This window comes from Lolium perenne, chromosome 1, assembly GCF_019359855.2.
Source record: "Lolium perenne isolate Kyuss_39 chromosome 1, Kyuss_2.0, whole genome shotgun sequence".
In the NCBI taxonomy this organism is placed as follows: Eukaryota; Viridiplantae; Streptophyta; class Magnoliopsida; order Poales; family Poaceae; genus Lolium; species Lolium perenne.
In genome coordinates this window covers 68762491-68775370 of record NC_067244.2, presented here as the reverse complement: position 1 = coordinate 68775370, position 12880 = coordinate 68762491, and positions in this window count along the sequence as shown.

Here is a 12880-nt window from a genome sequence, read left to right as displayed (position 1 = left end):
TGAGGATGAAGGAGGCTTCCGCTCCTTGAAGTGGATGACAAGGGAACATGTGATGGAGGCCACGTGGGAGGAGTTTGCTAGATGCATTGGATATGAGCTCGTCGACGATGACTCAAACGTTTTCCGGATTCATCTCCAAGCCAAGCCAATGGCCAAGGAGAAAATGGCCGACCTCTAAATCCGCGGGAGGATGTTGTGTGGGAGCACCAAAAACCTCCTTCCCGTCTACGACATCATGAACCGCATCTACCGCAGCACCATCAACCCCAAGCACACCAACCATGATGAAGTGCATGGGTTCCTTGTGAACCTTCTTGTGAGCACTCATGAGATGAGGGGCCGCGGCAAGCAACTGGACGTCATGGACTACATTTGGCATGAGATGTGTGATTGTGCTTTTCTTCGCAAGCTTCCTCAATATGCGCCCTACATCATTAGGCTCATTTGTCTCAAGTGGGAGCGAGAGGGCCGTGGAAATCTTCTTGAGCAATGCCGCCCCAACATCACTATCCATAAGGAGAAGAGTCCTATTGTCAAGAACCATGACCTTCCAAGGTACGGCAAGGGGGCTCCCAAGGACAAGGACGAAGCCGATAGTGATGACTCCGACTACGTACCCAACTCCGTCAAGACCAAGGGCCTCTTCGCCAAGCTCACCGCTCGCCTCAAGAAGTCCTTTTTCTTCAAGAGGGACCTTGAAGATAGGATGTATCAAGCTCACCATGACAACAAGAAGATCCGCCAACGCCAAAAGGCGATGATGAGGCATATGCAGCTTCCTGTCTCCGAGGGCTCCGAGGACAACATCACTCCTCCCGGTGAGTGGAAGTCCAAGCTCGTTTGGTCAAGTTCTGAGAACTCCATCCCCGAGCCACCTCATGGCAAGGGCCATGCTCAAGATGAAGGCGACGATGATGAAGGCGAAGATGAAGAGGAGGAGGATGTCGAGGAGGAGGGTGACGAGGAGGAGGGTGACGAGGATGAAGATGGCGAGGATGAGGATGATGATGACAAGTGATCCCCTTGGGGCGTTAGTATGCTTCTTCTCCCTTTTTGGTGTCTCGATGCCAAAGGGGGGGAGAAGTTGATCTATTAGGACGGGAATTTGCATGGGGATGCCAAGGGCTTGGTGTTTCATTTTGGTTCTTTCGGCCTTGGCATCAATCTCTTCCCTAGTTATTTGGAACTCTATTCGTATGTGCTTGCTACTCTATTTGTGGATCTCCCGATCCCCCGGTTTGTATTAAGACTTAATCGTTCGTAGCCTAATGGTCTTCACTATTTATCCCTTGTTTGGCTACATCAATCTTATGGAGGCACTTATTATGAGTTTGGGTTTTCTCAAGGCAAAGTTATGAAAAGTTTCACCCAAAATATCCTATATGCACTTATACTTGCCTCCATAGTGTGCTTGTGCTATATGATCTTGTCATATGTTCTTCTTAGCACTTGTGCTTGGTTTGTAGAATCTAGGGGGAGTTTCTCTCTAGGATGTGTGCATTTGTATACCAATGCATATTCTAGATATGCACACATCTAGGGGGAGCTTCGTCTACTCTTGCAAACCAAATACCTTATCATAATATCCTATGAGTTATTGCAAATTCGTGTGTTGTCATCACACACCAAAAAGGTGGAGATTGTAAGAGCAAGATCTATATCCCTTGTTTTGTGTGTTTGATAACAACACTCGAATAATTCTAACCGTGCACAAAGATTGTCCTTGATAGGTTTGCAAGGTGTACGGTGCCCTCGCCAGACACATTATGATCAGAAGACTGAAGCGTAGTTCTTAGGCTTTCTGGTTTTGTGTGTGTCTCGCGAGGTAACATGGTAGGAGAGGAAAAGAGAAAAAAAGTTGTTTTAGCCATAGCGGTACTACCGGTACCAGGAGCGGTAGTACCGCTACCCCTACTGGTACCGCTCTGAGATACCGCTCTGAGGATTGCACACGATATTGTCTCACAGTACTAGTTGCGGTACCTTTGCGGTACCATGAGCGGTAGTACCGCTTGCTAGCGATAGTACCGCCCACGGTACCTCTCAAGGACCGTAACTCGTTACGGCAGTGCCGCTTCGGTACCGCTCCGGTACCGCTTTGAGTCCAGTAAGGTCTGGACCCTACTGCGGTACCTCGAGCGGTAGTACCGCTCTGTGTCCACGTGGACAAGTACTGTGTGGATTTCGAACTCAGAGCGGTAGTACCGCTTGCACAAAGAGGTAGTACCGCTTAGGCCAAAACAGCACATAATGGTTGGATTTGAGGGGACCTATAAAAAGGCCCCTTCTTCCCCAGCTCGATTTCAGCTCTTCTCTCTCTCTCTCTCTCCTCCATTGTTGTTGAGCTCAAACTGAGGGGATCTCCCGGACCAACCATCCAACCAATCTTGCTCATACTTTGAGGAGTGGTGGAGGAGACCCCGATCTATCGTTCTACTGAGAGAAATTCAACCAATTCATGGTAGTCCTTAGTGGATCTTGGTGGTAGAGTTCCTATTGTGGAATCTTGGAAGAAGTGGACCTATGGAGGCTAGCTTGGTGATGTACTAGCCCCATAGGTCGTTGGGAGCCTCCTTGTGTGTGGAGCTCGCCCCAACCTTGTGAAGGAATCACCGCCTCAACCGGTGCCTTAGTGGAGAAGGGGGAGCACCTTCGTGGAGCTCTCTCGAGTAAGAAGGTGAGGCCTTCCTTCGTGGTGTGGCCGTCTAGCCTCTTGCGTGAGGCTAGCACCTGTCAACACCCGGATTTTTAAGTCTGGATGCCTATTATGTCATACATCGCAATCCCAGGAAATTGTTGTTGCGAGGCATAATAGTTAAGTATCACAGTCATCATTCATTACAAACCATAATGTCTTACAACTTGGAATCACATGATCCATATTACACGAATAGTTGATCTAATGATCAACGAACAAACACAAGTTCATAGCGGAAGCGTAAGATACAAGGACTCTCTAGTCCACAGGCCAACGCTTGACGTTAGAAGATCCTAGTTGTGGTAGACGTCCTGCTGATCGTCATCCTCGTACTGCTGCTCGGCTTCATATTCTGGCCATTTGAATAGCCAGGGACAAAGCCGTGAGTACTTTAAGTACTCGCAATCTAATACTAATGTAAGTACTAACATTACTATTGAGAGTATTCTAAGCTCTAAGTTTATTTGCATAAAGCCAATTTTAGTTGATAAACATTTTAGTAAACAACTCCTCATGTGCTAACTAACTCAAGTGGGAACATTAGTGTCATTCCCACAACTCTGTTGTGATTTAAATTCAAAGTCATTGTTCAAGTTCAAGTTCAAGTTCAAATCCAAATTCAACAGTCACATAGATATAAAATTCTGATGACGGAAACAGTATGGCATTTCCAATTGTCCATATCCGCGGACGCGGCTATTCGAATAGTTCTACACTCTGCAGAGGTTGCACACTTGTGCCACAACATTTGATTACATCCGTCAGGGATAAAACCCCGAATAATCGTAACTCAGTACGCGGATCATCAACCGTTAACCTTTCACTTACACACCCTCGTATAGGCACCTCTCCCCATGAGCTTGGCCTCCCTAAGTGAAAACCAAGCTGTTAACCCGGAACCGCATGTGGCTTGGCCGTACAATTCACCTCAATTCACATCATTTCTCAACAACGGAGGCAGCCTCAAGCGTAACCCCTATGACGTGTGTTCAGAGGGAACCCATACTAAGACACATAAATTTCCAGCTAAGCCTTACCCATAATCAGGTATTGTGGGGGTACTTAAAATTGAAAAGGTATCGCATTCAATTCAATCATCAGTTTTAGTCATTTCACCAAGTCAAATTCATGTCATATTCACCTTCAAAATCTTTCAATGGAAATGACTCATCATTCCAAGGTTTTCAACTTCATCATTTCATAAACACATGTTCCCATCTAGAGTAGTCATTTTTAGTTTAGCACTAGCATCTAGGTATGAGGGGTGCTAAGGACCTTGCTTTGCTTCTAGGCTAACTTTGATACTCTTGTACTAATCCAATACTATCAAAGTGAATCATGAATCAAAAAGTACTTTGATAAAACAAAAGTACATAAAACTCGTAAAGTAAAACTGGGAGATAGGATCATAAACATTAAGTAAATGGGTAATGCTTTGCTCATGGTGAGCTTTGCACTTTGCAAGAGTATTATCTTGCCTTGGTTGGGGAATTGGTCAAAGTGGTCTTCTTCTCCTTGGAAGTAGACCTCCTCCTCCTCCTGGTACTCCTCGGTACTAGCGTCTAAAATACGAATACGGGGTACACAATCATCATACCAAACTAATTTACTAAACTAGGCACACTCATGAGCTACACACTTTAAACTAGCATCACACATTAATATTGAGTTGGTGGATGTGTTCTTTTTATCATTTAAGAAAAATAATTTCCTCTCATACTAATCTTGAATGTTACTTTGAATTATTCAGAGAAATAATTTCCTCTCATTATCTTATTAAGATTTAATTTCTCTTATGCATAATATGTGACCTAGGTTGACCCAAGTCAACCTCTTCACACTTACCATGTTGAGAAAATGATTTAAATGAGGTGAGCACCTCATACCATTTAATTCTAGCATAGCAAAGATTAATATCACCAACAATTCCTATGAGACCTAATTAACCAGAGTCTCTACTTCATTTGGAATTGGTGGTGACAAGATTTAAATGAGAGAAACTCTCTCATAACATTTCTTAATAGTTTTGGACAATATCTTTGACTAGAAAATAGCCATAAAGCCATTTAATTCAACTAGGCCATGATCATTTAAAGTAAGCATGGCATATTTTTGTAGAAACAATTAGTATAAGTGAAATGTGAATTATAGAAGTTGGAATTAACTGAAAAGCATTTATGGTTGATTTTTAAGAATTATTATAAGGCAGAAAAGTCCCTGCCTTGTTCATTTTGTCACTTTAATTCTACAACAGATCTAGGGTTCTAACCAGTGGCATTGTGTAGATAATTTCCTAAGGTTTCCAAAGATATAAAGTTTGTAAATTTTGGCCCAGTAGAATTGTCCCTATTGAATTTCAAAGTTTGCATCAGATTGGGGTATTTCTCTATTTTCCAAATTTGAATTCAAACTGTGGGCTGGCGGGAGATCTTAACGGGCTAGGTAGAGAGAGAGGGAAATGGGCCGGCCCAGCAACACAGCGGGCCAGCTGACAACGTGGGGTCCATGCGTCAGTGGGTTTCCACGCGCGAAGCGGTACGCGAAAGGAGGGCCGTGCGATTAGAGGGAGATCGCACGGTCGGGGAGCGTCGTCGTCGACGGCGAGAAGGGGACTCACTGGCGGCGGAGGTAGGGGGTTGGAGCGGTCGTCGGAGCTCCGGCGAGCGTCGGAGGGGTGCGACGCGTCGTTGTCGAGGACGAGGATCTCCCTGGTAGCAGCGGCGTGTCCTGGGGTGGCCTCCTGCTCCGGCTTGCTCCATGTACTGGCGGCGGCGGCGAGCTTGCGATTGGAGGTCTCCGGCGGCTAATCGAGCAGGGGTGGTGGTCGAGGCGAGTCTGTGGGAGGAGGGAAGGTGAGTGGCGTGCTCAATTTGAGAAGGCGGGGGCTCCTTTTATAGCGGCTCCGAGCAAGGGCGGAGGGTCATGGTGACGGTGGCTCTGGCGCTCTCCCGTCGATCAACGGCGTGGGCGAGGGTACGGCTTGGCTCAGAAGTGCTCAGGGAACGTCACGGTGAGCGCGGAACAGCGTTCAGTGGTCAAGCATAGTGGCGAGGGTCACGCGTCGACGCGGTACTGTGGCGGACGTCGTCGTCCTCCTCGACGGCGACAGGGCACGGGAGAGCTCGTGGCAGCGTCTGGCGGGGTCCTGGTGCTGAGGTGAGGTGAGTCAACCTGCAGGAGCTGGTGGCGAGGGACAGGCTGAGGCGACGAGGCGAAGCGCGCTCTGGCGCGTCCAGGGCGCTCGCCGTGTGCGCACTGGCGCGTGCATGGTCATGCCTGGGCGTGTCTGGGCGTGTTGAATTCTCTATGCTGCGATGTGATTTTTCGACGTGGCAAGGTCTGGTCGTGCTCAACTGAGTGAGAGGGAGAGAAGGGACATGGCTGTGCAGGTTGGAGTGGAGAGGTGAGTGAGATGGCACAAGTTGGCCATGCCATGCCATGGCATGGCATGCTCTGGTCAATGTGGTCAAGCACAGGTGCTGGCAAGTGGATGAGGTGGTGCAGTGAGGTGAGTGGAGGGTCCAGAGCATCAGAGGAGGGCAGGCTTGGACTTGGTCTTCCTCCAAAATCCAGCATGGGCACTTGTTTAATCCCTGCCTGCAAGGTGTTTGTTAAAATGGCCGAAAGAAAATTACTTTGGAATTTTGCAAATCTTTTTGGTGGGTTGTAATCATATATTAAAAGGAGTAGAATGGTGGTGGTTTGGTTCAATTTGGAGTTGGTTTGCAAAATCTCAAATTGCATATGATCTTGCATATGCAACTTTGTTCCAACTTTGCTTGATCCTCATTTGAATTTGAGAAGGAATTTGGGTGGGTGGTTTTGGGCAAAGTTGAAGTTCTTGATGTTGTCTTGGATGAGGTGCAAGGAGTTGACAAAGTGTAGAAGTGAAAAGTTAAAAACCAGGGGCTCAAAGTGAGCCTCGGGCTAAAAATGGCACATATGACCATAATCATATGTGAGCTCAATTTTGATTCAAATTTGATTTGAATTGAGTTTGATTGTTTCCAAAAGTTTTAATAAGTGTTTAGTATCCATTTACAACTAATGGTGCAAACCAAAGTGGCCTAGATCAAAGATTTGTAAAAATGGCATAGGCCATATGTGAGTGTGAAGTTGATTTTTAGAATTTCTTTTCTATTTTATTTTTATTTGACTTGGGATGATCAAGTGATCATGGCTAGGGTTTTAGAGTGAGAGTAACACATAAACAAGCATCATGGCAAAAGCACACTCAAATAAATTAATAAGGTGAGCTATATGCATAGTCCTATATGATGAGAAAAGTTTTTGTTGGCTCTGATTTTTGGATTCTTGAATTCTCTCTCTTGTTCCTTTTATTGAAACTTGGGATGTTACAAACCCTTCCCCCTTACAAAAGATCTCGTCCCGAGATCTAAAGAAAACTAGGTACTAAAGAGATCTGGGTATTCCTTCTTCATGTCCTCCTCGCGTTCCCAAGTTGCTTCTTCTTCGGTGTGATTACTCCATTGTATCTTCAGGAACTTGATACTTCTGGTGCGGGTGGTCCTGAATGCTTCTTCAAGGATGCGAATTGGCACTTCACGGTAGGTTAGATCCTTGTTGATATCAATGGCTCTGTGGTCGATGTTCTTGAATACTTCGGTCTTCTCCGGCACTTCTAGGCACTTCCGAAGCAGTGAGATGTGAAACACATTGTGCACGTCGGACATTTCTTCCGGTAGTTCCAGTTGATATGAAACTTCTCCTCGGCGACTCAGAATCTTGAATGGTCCGACATATCTGGGGGCGAGCTTTCCTTTGAGTTGGAATCTCTGCATTCCTTTGAGGGGTGAGACTTTGAGATACACAAAATCTCCGATCTCGAATGTCATCTCTCGGCATCTCTTGTCGGCGTAGCTCTTCTGTCTTAACTGGGCGGTCTTGAGGTACTCGCGGATCTTGTGCACCTTCTCTTCGGCTTCGCGGAGAACATCGGGGCCGAAGACTTGACTATCTCCGACTTCCGACCAGTTCAGAGGGGTACGGCATTTCCTTCCGTACAGGGCTTCAAAGGGGGCCATCTGTAAGCTGGCTTGATAGCTATTGTTGTAGGAGAATTCTGCGTATGGTAGGCAGTCTTCCCATTTGGATCCGTACTCTAGCACACAGGCTCTCAACATATCTTCCAGTATCTGGTTGACTCTCTAGGTCTGTCCGTCAGTCTGTGGGTGATAAGTTGTGCTGAAATTCAGACGGGTTCCTAGTCCTTCATGCACTTTCTGACAGAATCTTGAGGTGATTTGAGATCCTCTATCTGACACAATTGACTTCGGTGTTCCGTGCAGGCTGACTATTCTGGATATGTATAACTCTGCGAGCTTTGGGCCTTGGTATGTGGTCTTGACGGGGATGAAATGTGCAACTTTGGTAAACCTATCGATGACTACCCAAATGGAGTCATTTCCTCGGCTAGATTTGGGCAATCCTGTGATAAAGTCCATACCGACAGAATCCCATTTCCACTCCGGAATCTGTAAGGGTTGCAACAGTCCTGCGGGGCGTTGATGTTCTGCCTTGACTCGCTGACAGATATCACACTTGGCGATGTAGCTTCCTATCTCTCGCTTCATTCCGTGCCACCAGAATTGTTCCTTCAGGTCTTGGTACATCTTGGTTCCTCCAGGATGAATGGAATACAGTGTATCGTGAGCTTCCTTCAGAATGACTTGCTTCAACTCTGAATCTGACGGTACACAGAGGCGTTCGTTGTACCAAAGAACTCCTTCTTCATCTACGGTGAATCCTGGTGCCTTTCCGGCGGCTATCTGGTTCTTGATTCCGTCAATGCTGGCATTTCCCTTCTGGGCTTCCTTTATCTGGCTCATCAAAGTGGGTTGAAGCTCAATGCTGGCGAGGAATCCTTCGCTCACTAACTCTAATCTGAACTGTTCAAACTCTTGATACAGGCTTGGTTGCTCTATTGCGATCATGGAGTTTAACTGACACGGCAGTCTGCTCAAAGCATCCGCTACCACATTGGCCTTGCCGGGGTGGTAGTGAATTTCCATGTCGTAATCTTTGATTAATTCAATCCATCTGCGCTGTCTCATGTTCAGCTCCTTCTGGGTGAAAATGTACTTCAGGCTCTTGTGATCTGAATATATCTCGCATCGATTACCCATGAGGTAATGACGCCAAACTTTCAGGGCTAACACTACGGCTGCTAACTCCAAGTCATGAGTTGGATAGTTCTGTTCATGTTGCTTCAGTTGCCTTGATAGGTAAGATATCACTTTGCCTCCTTGCATCAACACACATCCAAGACCAGTCTTGGATGCATCACAATAGACATCGAATGGCTTGGTGACATCGGGCATGATCAATATTGGGGCTGTGGTTAATCTGAGCTTGAGTAGCTGAAAGCTTTCTTCACATTTGTCATTCCAGTCAAATTTCCTGTCCTTCTTCAGCAGTTGAGTCATTGGTCTTGCTATGCTTGAAAATCCTTCAACGAATCGGCGGTAATATCCCGCTAATCCCAGAAATGCTTGGACTTCAGTCTGGGTGGTTGGGGCCTTCCATTCCTCAACGGTTTTGATTTTTGCGGGATCTACAGCAATTCCTCCTGCGGACAAGATGTGTCCCAGGAATCCTACTTCTTTCAACCAAAACTCACATTTGCTAAACTTGGCGTACAACTTGTGCTGCCTCAAGGTTTCTAGGACCACTTCCAAATGTTGCTCATGTTCTTCTTCTGATTTGGAGTAGATAAGGATGTCGTCGATGAAGACAACGACAAACTTATCCAGGAATTCCATAAAGATTTTATTCATGAGATTCATGAAGTAAGCGGGGGCATTGGTCAGTCCAAAGGACATGACATTGTACTCATACAGTCCATATCTGGTGGTAAAGGCAGTCTTGGGAATATCTGTTGCTCGGATCTTCAGTTGATGGTAACCTGTCCTCAGATCAATCTTCGAGAATACTTGGGCACCGGTTAGCTGGTCAAACAGGTTTTCTATCTTTGGCAAGGGATATTTGTTCTTGATGGTGACATCGTTAAGCTTACGATAATCCGTAACCAAACGAGTGGCACAGTCCTTTTTATCCACAAACAAAACTGGTGATCTCCAAGGCGACGCACTTGGTCGAATCAGACCTTTGTATAGCATATCATCCAGTTGCTTCTTCAGTTCCACTAACTCTGCGGGGTTCATGCTATAGGCTCTCTGGGCTATAGGTCCTGTTCCAGGGATTAACTCGATATCCTGATCCGGGGGCATACCGGGTAGATCATCCGGAAACACATCAGGGTATCGACAAACGACCCTAATTTGATCCAGAGTTGGCTTGGCTACACTTTGGTTGCATGTGAAATTTCTTGGTAGCTTTTCAGACATGTGTTCTATTATTATTCCGGTGCTACTAGTCATGGTGATGGCCTTCTTGGCGCAGTCTATCAATCCATGATGTTTCGCCATCCAATCCATACCCAGGACTACCTCCAATCCTTTTGTTCCCAGAACAATCAAGTTTGCATAAAAGTCTATTTCATGAATTCTGATGGGTACATCTTTGCAAAATTTTCTAGCTTTAGTTGTTGATCCAGGTATTTGAACTATCATGACATGTTTCAAGCTGATTGGTTGAATCTTACTAGTGCACACAAAATCTTCTCAGAATCTAACAGATGCGATGCTCTAATCAAACAACACTCTTGCTGGTATTGAGTTAACAGAGAACATACCCAGCACCATGTCAGGTGCTTCCTGGGCTTCCTCGGCGTTCATGTGGTAGAGGCGACCACCGCGGTTGTTCGGGTTGTTGGGGGCGAACTTCTTGCCGGTGGAGACACGAAGTTGCTGCTGAGCTGGTGGTGCGGGGTTGCCTGCGAGCTTGGTGAGCCTCTTGGGACACTCATTGGAGTAATGCCCCACTACACCACACTCATAGCAAGTGATGGTGGTCTTGTCCTGCTTGTTCGCGATGGGGATTGCATTGCTCCCGGTCCTTGGTGCGGTGTTGGTGTTGTTGTTGCTGTTGTTGTTGTTGGGGGCTCTCGGCGGAGCGCGGTTGTAGTTGTTGTTGTTGTTGTAGTTGCTGTTGTTGTTGTTGTTGTAGTGGCCTCCTGGCCTCGAGTTTCCTCCACTCCGGTTCTGATAACCGGGGCGCGAGTTCTGCATCGGTGGCTTGTTGTTTCTCGGAGTGAAACCTCTGCTTGAGCTAGGGCGATACTTCTGGGGGTGGCTTGATCCACTTTGATTCATCATGCGGCGCTTGCGGTTCTCGCTGGCTTGGTGCAGTTTGCCCTCCATTTGGATGGCGGAGTCAACAAGGGCTTCGAGGTTGGCGAAGGGGATGTTGATCAACACAGTCTGCATCTCATCATGCAGTCCGTTCAGGAACCTTTCCTTCCTCTTCTCAGTAGTGTCGGTCTCATCCGGGGCGTACCTTGACAGTGTGAGAAACTTGTCGCGGTATTCCACCACGGACATCCGGCCTTGCTTCAGTTCACGGAATTCATCTCTCATCTTCTTTATCAGACCCGGGGGCACATGGTATTTGCTGAACTTGAGCTTGAAATCAGTCCAAGTCATAAACTGTCCCGCGTTCATGGCACGGGTGCTTGTCCACCAAGCTCTTGCTGGTCCTGCTAAGTAGTGCGTGGCAAACAGCACTTTCTCATTCTCTTCAACTCCAGCTACTTCTAGATTGTTCTCCATAGTTTGGAGCCAATCATCTGCATCAAGTGGTTCCTCAGTCTTGCTGAAAACTGGCGGGTTGGTATTCTGGAAGTTCTTGAGCTTTGATCCTGGATGATCATGATGGCCTTGATTGTTGTTGGCAAGCTGTTGAAGTGCTGCAAGGTTGGCTTGCCTTTCAGCTCTTTCGGCTTCTCTACCTTCCAGCATAGTTTGCCACATCTGCATCATTGCTTCTTGAGTCGCGTTGCGAACCGGAGGGGCCATCTGAGCATTGAAATAGATCATGAGATAAGAGGGAAATTCTCTATGGCTTGTTTTTGTGTTTTTGGTTCAAAAAGTTTAAAACTTGAAGTCTTTTCATGATAGCACAAACATACATTCATTCATGACAAACAACACACATTACAAGCTAACACACTAAGGGTTTTAAGAACCCTTCTTCTCCAAGCTACGATACATGGGGCGGGATACAACTCACACCTACGATAGTGCATAAGTGAACTACTCCTCATCCTCATCTACATCTATGGCGACATGGTCATCTTCTCCCCCGTCGAGGAACTCGTAGTCTTCCTCCTCGGTGTTCTCATCCTCCTCGAAGTCGTCGTCGTCACTCAGGAAGGCACTTCCTCCCTGAATGTCATCTCCATCTTCCTCCATCTTCTTCATCTGTTCCTCCTGGTCCTTGACGGTGGCCTCAAGCGCAGCTATCTTTGCGCGGAGGCGGGTGATGGTGGCATCCTTCTTTGCCCGCTGCTGGCGGAGAGTCTTGCGGTCGTTGTTGAGGAGCTTGATGGCTTCACCTTGCTCGATGATGTGGGCGTGAGTCTGGTTGGCGTACTCACGCGCGTGGTCGAGGTCCTGCTGAGTGTGGTACAGGATGAAGTCCAGGTGCTCCACATGGTGCTTCAGCTCCGGGTGGGGAGACATGTCCATGGGCTCTCCAGCAGAGTTACGCCTCGCGAGGTGAGAAAAGCGAGGGCTCCTGAGTGCCTCCCCGCTCATCCCGCACAAGCGTGCGAGTGCCTCCTGAAGGGCGCGGGCTAGTCCGTCCAGCCAGTTGCTCTCCCTGAAGGAGAAGAGGATCCTCTCAGAAGTGGGAGTCTCCATCTTGCCCCTCAAGTCAGCGGTGATGATCCACTGCAACTCGCCTCCTGGCTGGTCATTGACCTGCACTCCATGGAACTCCGGGTGCGGGCGACCAAGGTGGTCGGAAAGGGCGTTGAGGTCGTGCTCAAAGACCAAGCTTCCCCCGTTCCCGAGCTGGTAAAACTTCGTGTTCATGGGCTCCATCTGAAAGTGAAGGATTAAGTTAGAGAAGTGAACAAGTGTGGCAAAATTTTAGTTATATTTCTAAGGAAGGGCATGACTTCTTATTTTTCCAAAGAACTCAAGAGAAGACAAAGACTAAGTTTTTCAGAAATACTTCACTCATTTTTGAAACTAATCTTTCAGAACGTCCATTTCTAACTAGGGTCTCCTAAGGTCAAAAGAAGGCTCTGATACCAAC